At 42.0% G+C, this 16,510-nt stretch overlaps 1 protein-coding gene across 3 annotated transcripts in view; it reads right to left on the bottom strand.

Moving 5' to 3' along the window:
* LOC126278199 (leucine-rich repeat-containing protein 24) overlaps positions 1–16,213 on the bottom strand; it is a 1,518,316-nt gene extending 1,502,103 nt beyond the window's left edge. For 2 of the 3 annotated variants that reach the window (XM_049978117.1, XM_049978118.1), the window contains exon 1: positions 15,635–16,194. The gene's annotated coding sequence lies outside the window, so the exon portion shown is untranslated. Of the gene's footprint in view, positions 1–15,634 lie in introns of all 3 variants that reach the window. The other variant, XM_049978119.1, reaches the window with a different exon arrangement.
* Between the last annotated feature and the right edge of the window lie 297 nt (positions 16,214–16,510).

The following is a 16,510-nucleotide window of genomic DNA, read 5'->3' as shown; positions in this document are numbered from 1 at the left end:
TATAGCTAATAGTTCCCACCATGTGTTAGGAGAAGTTCTTAAATTTTATCTAAATATTTGCTCAGTTGTTCTTTACTAAAATACGTCTCTTTCCATTGGTTTAAATGAAGTTAGTATATTTTATATATTTCGAAAGGATGAGATCTTAATGGAACTTATACTATACTTCTTTTCACAAAATGCGCTGGGAATTTGACGCTGACTTATGGAGATGAAAAAAAAATTCCCATGTCTGGTTAAAAAGGCTGGGAAATTGACGGATATGTTGCAAAAGACTCATTGACTTGAAAGAAAGCGATGTGAGAGGCATTTCATTATAACTAAGGGCACAAGAAAGGCAAACAAGAACACAAGAGCTGATCCTTTTCCTTCAACTTTGTTTATTAGAAATCAATACGGATATATTTTATTAAATTTTCTTTGAAGTACTTCGCTTCCGGTTCAGAAAATTTGCTAGTGTCCTACTTCATTTCAGCTTTAATAGTATCAGTATTCTGCATTCCTTTTTACTGTTGGATCTGAAGGGAACTATTCTGTCGATTAATTAACGCTTTTCCTTTCCCATCGCAGCCGAAGATCTCTCGTCTGAGAAAAGCAGCTGCTTTTATGCTGAGTCGGGAAAGTAACGCGATGGCTACGCTTAAATAACTCTTCCTCTTGGCTAGTGGCATTTTTTCTCCTTGAAATATATATATTTATTTTCTCGTTAAGCTGATTCACACAACATGTTGATTATTTCACAAGGAAGACATGACAATCAAAGGCTATCATATATATTGCTGGTACATTTTTTAGTACAATCTCAGCGGCAACTGCGGCATTGGAGTAGTTACGTCAACGTAAAAATTATCAAAATATAAAACAGTACCAGGGGTAAAAAAAATGTTCTTCTTAGTAATGAACCATGACGCCAACACCAAAATGATAATGTCGTACATTTGTTATCACCACTAACTTCAACTGTAACTCCTTAATCGCAAAAAATGTATGCTCACAGGGAACACGTGATGTTGTAAGTTAATAGGTATTTGGATTTTCAGTAAACATTTGAAGTAGTGTGAGTTTCGGTCAAGAACGATCTGGGATACCTGACCGAACAATTACACTCCTGGAAATGGAATAAAGAACACATTGACACCGGTGTGTCAGACCCACCATACTTGCTCCGGACACTGCGAGAGGGCTGTACAAGCAATGATCACACGCACGGCACAGCGGACACACCAGGAACCGCGGTGTTGGCTGTCGAATGGTGCTAGCTGCGCAGCATTTGTGCACCGCCGCCGTCAGTGTCAGCCAGTTTGCCGTGGCATACGGAGCTCCATTGCAGTCTTTAACACTGGTAGCATACCGCGACAGCGTGGACGTGAACCGTATGTGCAGTTGACGGACTTTGAGCGAGGGCGTATAGTGGGCATGCGGGAGGCCGGGTGGACGTACCGCCGAATTGCTCAACATGTGGGGCGTGAGGTCTCCACAGTACATCGATGTTGTCGCCAGTGGTCGGCGGAAGGTGCACGTGCCCGTCGACCTGGGACCGGACCACAGCGACGCACAGATGCACGCCAAGACCGTAGGATCCTACGCAGTGCCGTAGGGGACTGCACCGCCACTTCCCAGCAAATTAGGGACACTGTTGCTCCTGGGGTATCGGCGAGGACCATTCGCAACCGTCTCCATGAAGCTGGGCTACGGTCCCGCACACCGTTAGTCCGTCTTCCGCTTGCGCCCCATCATCGTGCAGCCCGCCTACAGTGGTGTCGCGACAGGCGTGAATGGAGGGACGAATGGAGATGTGTCGTCTTCAGCGATGAGAGTCGCTTCTGCTTTGGTGCCAATGATGGTTGTATGCGTGTTTGGCGCCGTGCAGGTGAGCGCCACAATCAGGACTGCAAACGACCCAGGCACACAGGGCCAACACCCGGCATCATGGTGTGGGGAGCGAACTCCTACACTGACCGTACACCTCTGGTGATCGTCGAGGGGACACTGAATAGTGCACGGTACATCCAAACCGTCATCGAACCCATCGTTCTACCATTCCTAGACCGGCAAGGGAACTTGCTGTTCCAACAGGACAACGCACATCCTCATGTATCCCGTGCCACCCAACGTGCTCTAGAAGGTGTAAGTCAACTACCCTGGCCAGCAAGATCTCCGGATCTGTCCCCCATTGAGCATGTTTGGGACTGGATGAAGCATCGTCTCACGCGGTCTGCACGTCCAACACGAACGCTGGTCCAACTGAGGCGCCAGGTGGAAATGGCATGGCAAGCCGTTCCACAGGACTACATCCAGCATCTCTACGATCGTCTCCATGGGAGAATAGCAGCCTGCATTGCTGCGAAAGGTGGATATACACTGTACTAGTGCCGACATTGTGCATGCTCTGTTGCTTGTGTCTATGTGCCTGTGGTTCTGTCAGTGTGATCATGTGATGTATCTGACCCCAGGAATGTGTCAATAAAATTTCCCCTTCCTGGGACAATGAATTCACGGTGTTCTTATTTCAATTTCCAGGAGTGTATATCATCGCTACGCAAGAAACTTTCTTTCTGACCTTAGAATGGCCTATGAATCATTTTTGTGTACTGATTCATACAGTTCTCACGCTTTCTTCCGGATTTACTAATTCGGATCTCATTGCATCATCGATTTGCCTCGACCGTATTTTTCTCATTTACCGAAATTAGATTGTGTAAGTGTACTAATACTACATTCTGTCTGTCAGGTGAATACGCTCAGAGAATGCGGCTGCAGTTAACTTAGAACGTTTCTGACAAAGTTCTTGGATCATTCTCTACCGTCGATTTTTATCTGATGGCCCGAGACATAAATTCTCTTTAATAGGTTGTATCATCTGCAGGTCTGTCAGTATGCAACGGACTTCAAGTGAATTTTTAAACAAATGTGGCAAATTTTTGCCCATTATCGTATTGCATTGGTCATCACATCTCTTAGATGTAAATATTCAATTATGAATAATTTTGTTGTTGTTGGAAAGTAGATGTTAATCTTTGTTTTTCGACTATTCATAATTGACAGCTACAAATTACTGAAATAGCTGCTGACAATTCAATTGTCAACCTATTTCGGTGTCACCTTTTTGTTTCCATAGCTGATTTAACATTGTTGTGTACTTTAGTGGTAACAGTCATCAACTTACGAAAATATCAACATTTACTGCAGCGCAACACAGCTTCGTGGTATCAGCAACACTCTCTTTCAGCGTTGAATAATAGTATCTTTTAGACTGTATTGGTTATCGACAGAAATAGCAACTTCGTTCGCATGGAGTTCTTGAAATTACCTTCCGTGTTCGCTAATTGTGTTTTGGTCAAGTAGAATGACAGTTCCATAACCATTCGAGACCATTTATTCAAGTGCAGTTCTAAATAATTTCACCAACTGATTATTTTAATTAAGTACATATTTAAAACATAATTAGTTTTCACCAAGATGAAAGCCGTTATGATACGAGATGTATTAATTACCAGGGAATAACCTACATGGTTCTAGAAAGGCTGCAGTGACTATATATTGTATTCGGATGGACGAGAATATATTTGGAATATGTGAAACATATAATTAATAACGTTCTGATTAAGCATAACGCTGATGCGAAGATAAAGACGCAGGAATGGAAATCGTGTGAGACAACGTCGAAGCAGGCAGAGGACTGATTGAGGAAATTGTCTTCCTAGAGTTACGAGTTCGCATTCCGGAAGGGCACTTTGTGTGTACAGCGCTCGTTATAGGCCCAAATTGCTTTTTAACCTTGTCTCAACTTACTAGGCTGCCTATGTTAAAGGAATATGTTTCGAAATTACTGTTAATTTTCAATATTTTAATATTCAGACTCGTTACAATACCAAAATACAGTTGTAAATTTCGTAAATGTGAGAGGAGGATCAGAAAAAAGGAAAACATACACTAAGTGCAGCATATACACAATTATGACCTGTTCCAATACCTCATAGGCCTCGTTATAATACCCGTTACCTGTGGCTTGATGTTCACAGGAAGTTGCCGATAGCTCTCCGATTATGAAGTTTTGTTACTACATACATGATATAGAAACTAAATTATGTTAGCAACTCTAAATAACAATGAAGCAGCGGAGATCAACCAAATTATTCTTTGTGCTGTGGGCTCATATGTAATGAATATCGGAGAAATCGGTGAGACAGGCTTTTCTAAATGTTCATATATTCCGTGTGTGGCTACAAATACAGAAAAAGCTGGTTCACTATACCGAAAGACCTCAAAGGAATGCGTACATGCTACAACTTCAAAATCAGTAACGGTTTGCTTTAGGCCCTTATTGTTATCACCATCACAAATTATGTTGTACAGCGAACCTAGGAACAATACTTTATATGTTCGCGTTACCGAAGTTTTTTTGTTAGACCTCGAATGCATAATTATTCAAAAACCTCTCGTGGGAAGACATGACGTTTTGAATTGTAAATGTTTCATACCACAGTTTTGGCACAAGTGATTTCTAGTCCTAACCATTTTTTCGTGCACCTCTAGCGTTTGAAGTCATGCACTTCACTTGTAAGTACCAAATACTGTAACATGAACGGAATTGATGTGTTTCTTTCTTGACGAAGATATTTTAACAGAAAAAATTTCATTGGTTTAAGTTCAGATTTATACAGAATATTGGAGATTACTTCTGTCAGCAATTGAAAAAGGTATATAAATTTTCGCTTTGGGATAACAGACCTCTTTTTTAGCAGAACAACATAACGAAAAATATCTGATTCGTCATTCGACCTTCTAAAAGGGTCACGAAATCAGAGGAAACAATAAAATGAATATTAAAATTATACGAGAATTTAAAATCCACTACCATGAATCAGCACGACGAAATTAATTTGATTTCAGTATTAGCACACACCAACATTTCCCACCTACCAACGTCATTCTCAAAATCTTCTTCCCGAGAATCCTAGATATAAGCGTCCTGTTACAACCCATTCCGTTGACAGTTTGTATAAATGCCGCCATTGGAAATGTACTGTCGTATGTTTTAACATTCCGTTCCGTCCTGGTCGGTAACATCCAACGTGAATCGTTCTTTATGCAGCGCAAGTGACTAGGAGACGTTACTGCCACTGGTTTTGGGGCCTCATTTTACGGTAGCGCGATCCGCCACATCCTCTGTAAATATTTCATGCCTCTCGCTACGCAGGCACCACCATTATCTCCGACTTGTACCCACTCCCGCGGTCGTGAGAACTGCGTGTAATTTAATAGGCAAGTTAAGCGAGAATTAAGCCAGCCATCTCGCCCCGCTGGCCATATCTTTGGCTGCAGCGACCCGGACTACCCGAAAACAAGCATGTCAGACCTGGCAGAACGTAGAAATTAGCACGCGGATAATTGCGTTATCCAGGCTACGGCCGACGTCTGTTGCTTCAGTCTGAATGAATAATGCGATCCCTCGCTAATTGCAGACGTGTCGCTCACAAAATGCCACGAAGTCGAAGACGACCCATCGTAACTGTGAGAAACAGTTCCTGATTCTTCGACGTTACACTTACTAGTGATTCTTCATATACAATTCACATTTGCCTTACGCAGAAACGGCAGATGGTAGCTCCCGAATATACCGCTACTACAAATGCTTCTGTCACAGTTTTCGCCGTGTTACGTAACTCTTCAATACAGGAATAATAGGTCTGCATATTTTTTCATGCTGACTGGCGTGAATATTATCCAGCTGCCATTCATAAGTCACATGTGCAGAATAGCAGCTCAAATTATCTACAAAATAATGAGAAAACACGTGAAGACGACCTGAAGTAAGATGAATCTGACTTCCACGGCAAATGTAAGAAAATACTAGGCAACACTGGAGCAACGACATCACTTAGTAGATTATAATAACCTAGATTTAAACGATTTGTGTGTTTAGAGGAAGCTTTTGACAATTTCAGATGAATACAATATTAGAAATGCGGAAGTTATCAGGGATGATACATGCGAAGTGTAATGTTCCATTACTTGTACGGAACACACACTGCTGCCACAGTAGTAGACTGAGAGTAAAAGAAGGCTGTTGAGAAGGTAGTGAAAAAGGTTGTACCAGTATAATTAATATTCTCTCTGTTATTGTTTAAATGGCTCTGAGCACTATGGGACTTGACATCTTTGGTTATCAGTTCCCTAGAACTTAGAACTACTGAAACCTAACTAACCTAAGGACATCACACAGATCCATGCCCGAGGCAGGCTTCGAACCTGCGACCGTAGCAGTCACGCGCTTCCGGACTGAGCGCCTTAGCCGTGAGACCATCGCGGCCGGCTCTCTGTTATTCAATCCGCATATAAAAGGTAAAGGAATGAAAACTAACAAGAAACATGGAAAAAAATTATTACTCAGAGAGAAGAAGTAAAAAAGTACAGTTGACATAATAGCTTTTTCGGTATCGTCATAATGTTAAAAAGTAAAATTTTAAGTCGACTGGTTAGCTGACTGGTGGCGCGAAAGCCTACGCAGTTATGAAAACGTAAAGGTTTGCCAAAGACACTGTAGTTTTTTAGAGACATCCAAAGACTGGTGATACCAGTGGAGTGGACAAAAAACGAAGTCATAGGTTTCCAGATGACAACAAAAACATTTGTCGTGCAATAAATAATATGAAATGAGCAGCATTTGGCTGCAAAATATTGAAAGATATGTTTTTTGAGGTACTTTTAACGTAGGATGGAGTTTGCCCGTTAGTGGGCTTAAAGTGTCTAAAACCTCGCCCCTTTCTTCAACAATATTGTCACTTGATCTACACATCTGTTAATGGTGTGAAACATTCAGAAATACGTCGCGGTAAATTTTGGTTAATTTATAGACGTAAAGAGAAACAGATTCTGAGCTTTACTAAAATTAGATTTCAATTTGACATGTGTTGCGACGCAAATCTGGCGTAGCATTTGACAGGTACGAAATGCATAAATCGCGCCGATTGAATACTAATGTCAGCAAAGCACTACTAATTAGTGTACTTTTTATTCATGGCCAAGGTGAGTTGTGTGTGAAAGACTCAATTGTGTTATATTTCAAAGTTTGGTAGCTAAATCACTTGGAAAGGGAATATTTTTGGTGCGCCACCGTGTGAAATTAATTGACAGTTCCGTCCAAACAAAAGATATGTCTTGAAAGATTCTATTTCAGCATAGCAAGCGCGCCATACACAATCAAGAAACACTGTGTATCGAAGAAAAGTTGTTTTCAATCACTCATGATGGAATTAATAGTATTTTCTAACAGCAACGATGACACACATTGCTGTTGAAACTGAGTAATAACGTAACAAACATAGCATTGGGTCACACCGACGCGAAGATGCGTCCGACAGTGTATTCGTGGATACTGGGTGTGGGACAGTTAAATCATGCAGGCTACGAAAGACACATAACAGTTTTACAGGAAGTAACTGGAATAAGTGCGGATACTTTTTTTCATTTATACGTGGTACACATAAACTGGCATGTGATAAGCTGTTTTTTTCCCTCTGCATCAGTCTATCAATAAACATGTCAAAAACATTACGACATGATGTTTTCCGCGCGGTCACACTAAAGCACTTAACTGACTATGCCTATCATTATAGACTATCAATTTTGTGTCTTCGGGTCGACACTCCAACACCTGATTTGCTGCCCAGGGCAATGTGAGTATTAATGGTGTGCTGTCGCCACATGTACTTGGAGGGGCTAACCAATCTAAAAACAAACGACCTCTAACGAGCATAAGTAAAAAGTATTTGTTTGCAAACATTGGTGTAATCTTGTTTAGTACACCGTCCTGATTAGCCAATAAAACTATCTTCTCTTACACCAAGAACACTCTGTATATGACGCTACTCAACCAGTAGCAGGAGAGAATCAACTTCTGATCATTAGATCTCTCACTACGTAGCAAAACTGAGGTTAGCCGTAAACGTAACACAAAAATCGTCAGATACGAAGGTGACGAAGTACAGAAATACTACTACATCGGAAGGAAAGTAGCGGATAACGGACGAAGCTGGGAGGATATAAAACATGACTACCATGCGCAAACAGGGCATTTCATGTTAAAATAAGCCTGCAAGTACGAAACATAAGCTTCCGGAGCACGGTGTTGAATGAAACAAGATCGTTGGCTGTGGGAAAGCTGAAAACGAAGGAAAACGAAGCATTTGGGTCTTAGTGTTTCTGAAGGATACTTAAAATATAGTGTGCTGAAAAGAAACGAGGGAGTTCGTTGTAGAATCGGTGAGGACACAGTGATTACAATAAGAGACAGGATGGCACGATATAGGTTAAGACATCAGAAAATATCTGCCGTCATAACAGAGGATGATGTATAGCGCAAATACTATAGGGGAAGACAGAGATTAGAATATATCCAACGAATAATCCAGGACGTTGGGTACCCTGAGATGAAGAAGTTGAAAAAAGAGAAGAAGGTGACCCACAAGAAATAGGGCCAATACATAAAATAATATAATAAACAACAAAGAAGTCCCTCCAAAAACATAGGGCTATGAAAGTATGCGAAACACTATATGGAAAGTGTCAAAGTTAGATAATTATCGCAACTAAATGTATTTAGCGGTTAAAGAGGTGGATTCCATTCCCTAGAAAGCTAATGCTGTTCTCTTCTTCAGGATATAACGTCGGTATCATAGTAATGCACAAGAAGAAGTAATTGCTGGGTGACACGCCACATCAAGAGAAGGTGCATGAATTATTCGTTAGTAAATTATATAAAAGTAAAGATGTAGTTAAGAATGTATGTTGATGTCAAAACAACTTTTACGTTATAGCTCATTGTGATTCTTAATAAAATTGAAACATTGCCGGAAAAGTGAAATAAGTAGCATTTTCTATTTATGTACGTTAGCAACAGCTTCATCTGTCTTGCTTTTCGTAACAGATTATGATTTTATTTACAAAGCATTTCACTGCATATATGTTTGCAGTAGTAGTAATAGGAAAAATATATCGGGGAGTATCAGGTTTTAACATTCTGTCAGCAGTGAGATCATTAGAGATGACTGAAGATGGAACGGTCAGAATTGTTTTTATTACTGATTCCCCACCTCCCCCCGCTGTGTCCCTCACCCCAACAAAACACACGCACACACCAAACAGTGAAAGTGAGTTTTGGAAACGATTTAAAACCATAATTTGAATGTCCAGATGATATGTTGATCAGTATTCTTCCTAAATGCAAGGTCATTATCCACTGCGCAAGTTCGTGTGTAAGAAATAATAATTAAGTGCTAAGTGAAGTCGAAGTGTAGAAACTTTGGGGGCATATTCAATAGTAAAATAAAAGAAAATGTTGCTATACCAGTGTAGTAAGTAAGATTACTACTGCGGTCGTTAATGAATATACTTGTAAGTAGCAAATGTCAATAAACATGACAGATGCCAACGCTTGTGAGACTAAAGTATTTATTAGACGTATGAATTTATCGAAGATAATCAGCTACTCAGGCGCAGAGTTCGTTGTTAGGCAAACGATACACATTCTTGAGTGTTTTCCTCTGTTCTGTATCCGTTACAACTCTCGATGCGTGAGAGGTACCTCAAGCAGCACGAAATTTACTTGATCGTTTTCAGCGATATACACTAAGTGTGCATCCTTCATTACAAGCCCGGATACTCCTCGCATCAGGCAACCATATTCAGAGCATGTTCAGGGGATACGAAATTTTAACAATACATTAAAGACCAGCATGATATTATTGGCCGCCGGGCTCCGTCTTGGGTTGTTCGGCACCGAATTAACATAAATAGGAACTTCACCGTTCGTCAATGAAACTGGAAGGTATGATGAAGACATTAGGAAACGCCATATCAGCAGCAGTGCCGTTTGGAACTAATTGCACGTGAAGACAGGATACAACGCACGACTTCATATGCATCCCATTGAATGTTGTGTTTCCGCAAATGAACAGCGCACCAGTGACGGGTGTTAATTCCTTACGAAGTCGGCCGGGTGCATGCAGGAACCGCGTCTGTATAGGTCGGATGATATTTGAAAGAGTAGAAAGACATTAGGTATTTGGGACAGTTCGAATAAGATGGTTCAAATGGCTCTGACCATTATGGGACTTAACATCTGTGGTCATCAGTCCCCTAGAACTTAGAACTACTTAAACCTAAATAACCTAAGGACATCACACACATCCATGCCCGAGGCAGGATTCGAACCTGCGTTCTCGCTTCCCACGCCCGGGTTCCCGGGTTCGATTCCCGGCGGGGTCAGGGATTTTCGCTGCCTCGTTATGACTGGGTATTATGTGATGTCCTTAGGTTAGTTAGGTTTAAGTAGTTCTAAGTTCTAGATGACTAATGACCACAGATGTTAAGTCCCATAGTGCTCAGAGCCATTTGAACTATTTGAACCATTTAGAACCTGCGTCCGTAGCAGTCGCGCAGTTCCGGACTGAGCACCTAGAACCGTTAGACCACCGCGGCCGGCACAGTTCGAATAGTTGAAGTTTGTACACAAAAGAGATACGATAGAGTTTCCGCTCATTATTTTCTAGGAAGTGTCATTTTGTCTTGAATTCCTAACAAGTTATGTTTCCTGAAGGGTTTCAGAAAGATAAAAGAATAACTGTGTTCTTTCTCTAGGGCTTGTTTCATCAGCTGATGGCGTACTTCAGTGAGATGCCACAAATGGGTTTTAGGTTAGTTGATTCAAAAAGTACCTTTTCTGGCTTCGAATTAATGCAGTTCATCAGATTTCCTCGAATCTTTCGGCAACAAATATGTTACTTTAGTTCACTAGTGGTTTTCCGTGAAAAGTGACATCTGTTTTGGTGAAAGCATGTAAGCCGTAACAGTAATAATTTGAAACAGGGAGCAGTAATTTTTGAATATAGTAACGTAAAACCAATTTGTGACTGGCTGCTGCTGTATTCCAATAATTTGTTTTTGATTTCAGTCACTATCACCGACAATGTCTTTATTTGATAAAATTCATCAGGTTCCATTGACGTCACTAGATAACTGGAGTCTTGCATCATGTTAACGGACTGTTCATAAAATCCAGTGTTCCTGTTATCGGTAAGAAATCAATTTGTTACTATGTCAAGCATGACAGATTTGAAGATACGCATTGTGGTAAGTGACATAGAATTTGTTTTAGGATATAGAGCACAACCAATAAATACAATCATACTTAAAAATATAGAATAACGCTGCTCCACATATGTTAAATATGAAGAGAATGTCATTTAGAAAGTATTAAGATTGATCATTTCATTTTATCAGTTTAGTTCACAAATTATCATCACCAAAAAGCGTTCCAATACATAAACAATCACGACGGAGATAGAATATCTACAATCTGTTTTCTACAAAAACGGGTACTCTTCTCGAGAAGTTCAAAAAGCACTGAACCATGTTCAGCAATAGAGGTTCCTGAAGAGACACAAGGAGAAACGCAAAGGTTTGCGCATGTGTCATATGTTGGGCAGATATCTGCCAAAAAAAAAAGCAGAATTCTCCTCATACATAACATTAAAAGCGTATTCCATTCACCCACCAAGATAATGGCTCTGCTAGGGAGTGTGAAAGATGACCTGCGTCTAAAGAAACCTGGTGTTTACCACGTACCATTTGAATGTGGTACAGCATACATCGGCTAGACGACGAGAACCGTTGACATCAGGTGCGAAGAGCACCAAAGGTACACCCGAGTGAGACAGGCAATGAAGCCAGCGATTGCCTACCATTGTGCAGAACTCAATCATTCTATGCTGTAAAATGATGCCAAGATCTTAACACAAATATCGAGATACTGGGACAGCGACATCAAAGGATCTATTGAGATGAAAGTCGGGGAGAATATCGTTAACCTGGACACCGGTTTCCAGCTGAGCTCGGCTTGAACACAAGCTGCCTGCAAATAACACTGCAGCCGCACTTGGTGGCAGGAACTTGGGACGGAACGCCTAACAAGGCATAACACTCTAACAGAACGTTTTAATTCATAGGACCAAAATTACGACAGACGGAAGGTTAAACGTCTAGCTCAGCTTGTACGCAATTCAGAACTTAGATCAGCTATTTACAACGGATAATAACCACAAAGAACATGCACAGCGTTTGGAACGGCCGCGGCTAGAAGAAAACGCCACAGCCGTTGCTATTGGTCGGCGACAACATGGAGAGAGCGCCAGACGAGGCGCGGACCGCTGAGGGAACGCCTAGCACAACATAGGTATAAATACCAGACTCGTTCCACACTGTAATCAGTGTCGGACAGCACCTGGAGAAGACAGTGAGTCACGCCGGAAAGACACGAATAACCGGCAGAAACCCGATTAATCGAAATGACAGTTCCTCGCCGGGAAAGCCTGAAGAACTGAAATACCTGTTGGGTGTATACTACGTACTATAAAACCAAATCTGCTTAAAAAATTTTAACCCTGTATAATAACATCTGTTAAGCTAAATTTATTGAAGCAGATACGTAATTCGTCGCAGAATGATTATTTACAATGACACAACTGTCTGTGCCTTGAGATGTTAAGGGTTGTGACTCTGAGGATGACTTTATGAACGAAACTGGTACCAAGGAAATTCATTTTAGCTATTGCGGATATTCCCGGTATGGAATGAGACGCGAAACCATTAAAATGGGTAACAAACCTGAAGCAAGTAGCGTCTACTACACAACACAGAAGGTCGATCGGCAAGTGAAAGTTCACGAATATTTGCGGTTCGCTACTGTTATTAGCAGGTAAAACTATAGCGAAGGTACACTAGAGTTTCCCGGCATAACCATCCGCACGTGCGCTGTCTCCAGTCTACGCCCCGATTTGCCTCTGGAATCGGCGGTAATTAGAATCTTTCCGTTGGTGACTCATGCACTGGAAGAGTACGTGCGCCTGGAGGGTATGTGTCCTGTTTCCCAAAAACAACCTTCACCTTACTTCAGCTCCTCACAGATCAGTTAGTTTTCTATGGAGAACACTGACATTCAGCAAGTCGTCGAGGCAAGAAATGAATTGAAATTCGAACAATCTCTAATCGACGATAGTGTCCATCAAAACATAAACAAGTCGCGCCGATTTAACAACATGAGGCAGAATTTAAAAAATGAATTTAAAAGGGTCTTGATAGCAACATAATACTTGCTTGTAAAATATCCATTACAAATAAATATTTTATTGCGCTCAAGGCTCTTTTTAATCCTTAGTTTAAAGTATTTTATTCAGACCGCCATTTTTCTTCACGAGAAGTATCCTCAATTACTGCCGTGGCTGGATTGCTTCGATGATAATTACCGTAGTATCTATCGAGCCAATATTGTTCCTTAGCGCATCTAGAGTCCATGTAAATGAGTGTATTGCGAACTAAATAGATCTTGAGGGCCCCTTACCCTCACTCACGTATTAAAGACTCACGTAAATGCTTACATAGCACCAGCGGTGAATTATTCGACGATAATTGTGTTTGAGGCCCAAGAAACACCATAAGTATGGGAAATTCAAGGCATTCAACATTTTCTTGTCTTCTCTCTTGCTTCATATGTCAACCATGCAAAGCTGAAATTTATATACATGGCACTCTGCCCTTCAAGTGCTGCAACGTAAATCCCCCAACAATACATCAGATATACTATACATAAGTTCAGCTGCCCCTAACGATTTTGTGCCACCATTGCCTTCATAAGCTATCTACGAGAATTTCATATTCTCTCACTTGCAATGCCCAGACTATTATTTATACAGTGAAAAAATAAACAGGAACTTTTGTTGAATATTTAAGGAAGTTAAAATATGTAGTGGGAGACGTTCCCACTGGAGACCACGGTTTTCGAGTTATTCGAGACAAACGTCTATGAAGGTCAGATTTATACGTTTTCTTTAATGATTCGAAAACTATGTCCTCTAGAGAAAAGTATCACAGTACAAAATTTTACATTACATTTCCTATAAAAAGGTTTCATTCAAGGACTAATATTTTGGGGGCAACGAGCAAGAGAATACGAAAACATTGAGCATGGTATTTGATGGGGTGGCGGGTAGCATAAAATCCAGCATTAGGGGCAGCTCAAGCGTCTTGTGCGTTATGCAACGAATTACAAAAGGTTGTAAATGTTTTGTAATTGCCTAACCGATGTAACGAGCATCGTCTGTGATTCATATCTCCGAGTCGCAGAGCATTTATGCCATCTCAGAATAAACCGTTTGGAATTGCTCATTGACTCACAGGATTGACACACATTCCTCAAGACGACGCTACGATATCGCGCGTGACATTCCCACACAATAACCGTTGACGTAACGCTTTTCTGGTTATACAGTGCATGGTACTGTTTTTCATTCGAGGCCTATATTGATCACCATCATCGCTTTGGTGTTTTCACAAGCAATAACAGAAGGTATATTACTTCAGATTAGTTCAATTACAGGTTGGTTCAATGAAGATTGGGATGTTTTCACGTTTTTAGTGCGTCCCAGAGTTGGAGAATGTTGAATGGGGAAGAACGACACTTAGGTACATTCTAGTTTTTCTTCTGTTGCAATCAGTATTGGACTAGGTTAAGACTTATCACGACATTGCCCTTCAAGCATAACGAGATATCCTCACAGGACTTCAGAGTTCCAAAATATAACATCTACATTTATACTCCGCACGCCACCCAACGGTGTGTGGCGGAGGCACTTTACGTGCCAGTGTCATTACCTCCCTTTTCTGTTCCAGTCACGTATGGTTCGCGGGAAGAACCACTACCGGAAAGACTCCGTGCGCTCTCGAATCTCTCTAATTTTACATTCGTGATCTCGTCGGGAGGTAAAAGTAGGGGGAAGCAATATATTCGACACCTCATCCAGAAACGCACCCTCTCGAAACCTGAACAGCAAGCTACACCGCGATGCAGAGCGCCTCTCTTGCAGAGTCTGCCACTTGAGTTTGCTAAACATCTTCGTGACGCTATCATGCTTACCAAATAACCGTGTGACGAAACGTGCCGCTCTTCTTTGGATCTTCTCTATCTCCTCTGTCAACCCGACCTGGTACGGATCCCACACTGATGAGCAATACTGAAGTATAGGTCGAACGAGTGTTTTGTAAGCCACCACCGTTGTTGATGGACTACATTTTCTAAGGACTCTCCCAATGAATCTCAACCTGGTACCCGTTTACCAACAATTAATTTTATATGATCATTCCACTTCAAATCGTTCCGCACTGTAAATGATGAATACGTCAGAGTGTAAGTCAAAGTTTGTATCACCACAATGACTCGTTTACAATAAAGTAGCATTCCTAAGCGTACCTCGGGTGCAGGACTTCTCTTATACACAGTGACAAAGAATAAATACGAAATTAAACGTAGATGTTCACACTTTTAATCATACCTCAAGAGGGCTTCGATTAGGTCTCTCCCGTAAGATTACAGTCGAAAAAGTTTCCCTCATGAGGTTTACCAGTCTCATGGAAGAGTCCAACTCATTAATATCAAGTCTGAATCGGTACTACTGCTTCCATCGCGACAGTCCTTTTGCGAGATTGTCGTTCTCAGTGCGAGACATGTTTAACGAAAGAATTTTATATACCATTTATTAAATAAGTTAATGGAAATTAAAGAAAAGGATGAGTATTTTACCTCTGTATCCCGAAATGGAGATGATGCACCAAAGGAGTGTCAGTAGGTGATAGTTTAACTCGATAACTGTTCCACTTGTATATCTAAAACACGAGTGGATATCTAGATTCAGATTATACCTTGCTGTTCTTAGCTGCTCTTTAACAGTAAACACTGATATAGACGAGAATAAGTGTCGTACACACGAAATGGTTCATTGCTACTATCCAAAATACGGGAGCGGGTATTTTAAAGTAAACTACAGTAGTTGTCTGCAGGACCTGAAAGTCAGTAATGACAGAGAGGAAACGAAGTTGCTGCTCTGGTTGATAATGTTTGTAGACTGATCTCGGGGACAGGGTGGACAGTCAGAACGTGTTTACTCGCAGAACTCGACAAGCTGTAGCCGCGAGGCGCGCGCGAACCCAGCCGCTCTACTGTGCCGTCTGTCAGACGACCTGCCGGCGCGTCGCCACCGTTACGGCCTGAGGAGCGGCAGAGCGTCGCCTCCTGAGGCGGCGATGGGCGTCGCCTGGCGGAGGCGTCGCGGGTGCAGGCGCTGAGCGGCGGTGCCTGCCGGGCGAGCGTCGCGGACGCACTGCCGGCCGCCGCCGCAGCCGCCGCCGCCGCCGCGGCGCCACCGTCGCCTCGCCTCGCCGCGCCTCTGCTGTCGCTGTCGCCGGTCCCCGGCTGCTAGCCGGGGCCCGGACGGGCCGCACCGCGCGGCTGCATCTGCCTGCCCCGCTGCCTCCCATCTCTGCATCGGCTCTCAGTCACAGCAGGATGGTCCAATCTGACATGCAGGAAAAGAGCACTCCGTCTTCAAGCCACGAGTGGCCTACCGGGACCATTCGACCGCCGTGTTATCCTGAGAGGCAGATACTGATAGGAGGGGCG

This window comes from Schistocerca gregaria, chromosome 6 (genome assembly GCF_023897955.1).
Source record: "Schistocerca gregaria isolate iqSchGreg1 chromosome 6, iqSchGreg1.2, whole genome shotgun sequence".
Lineage (NCBI taxonomy): Eukaryota > Metazoa > Arthropoda > Insecta > Orthoptera > Acrididae > Schistocerca > Schistocerca gregaria.
This window is presented reverse-complemented; position numbering and strand designations above follow the sequence as displayed.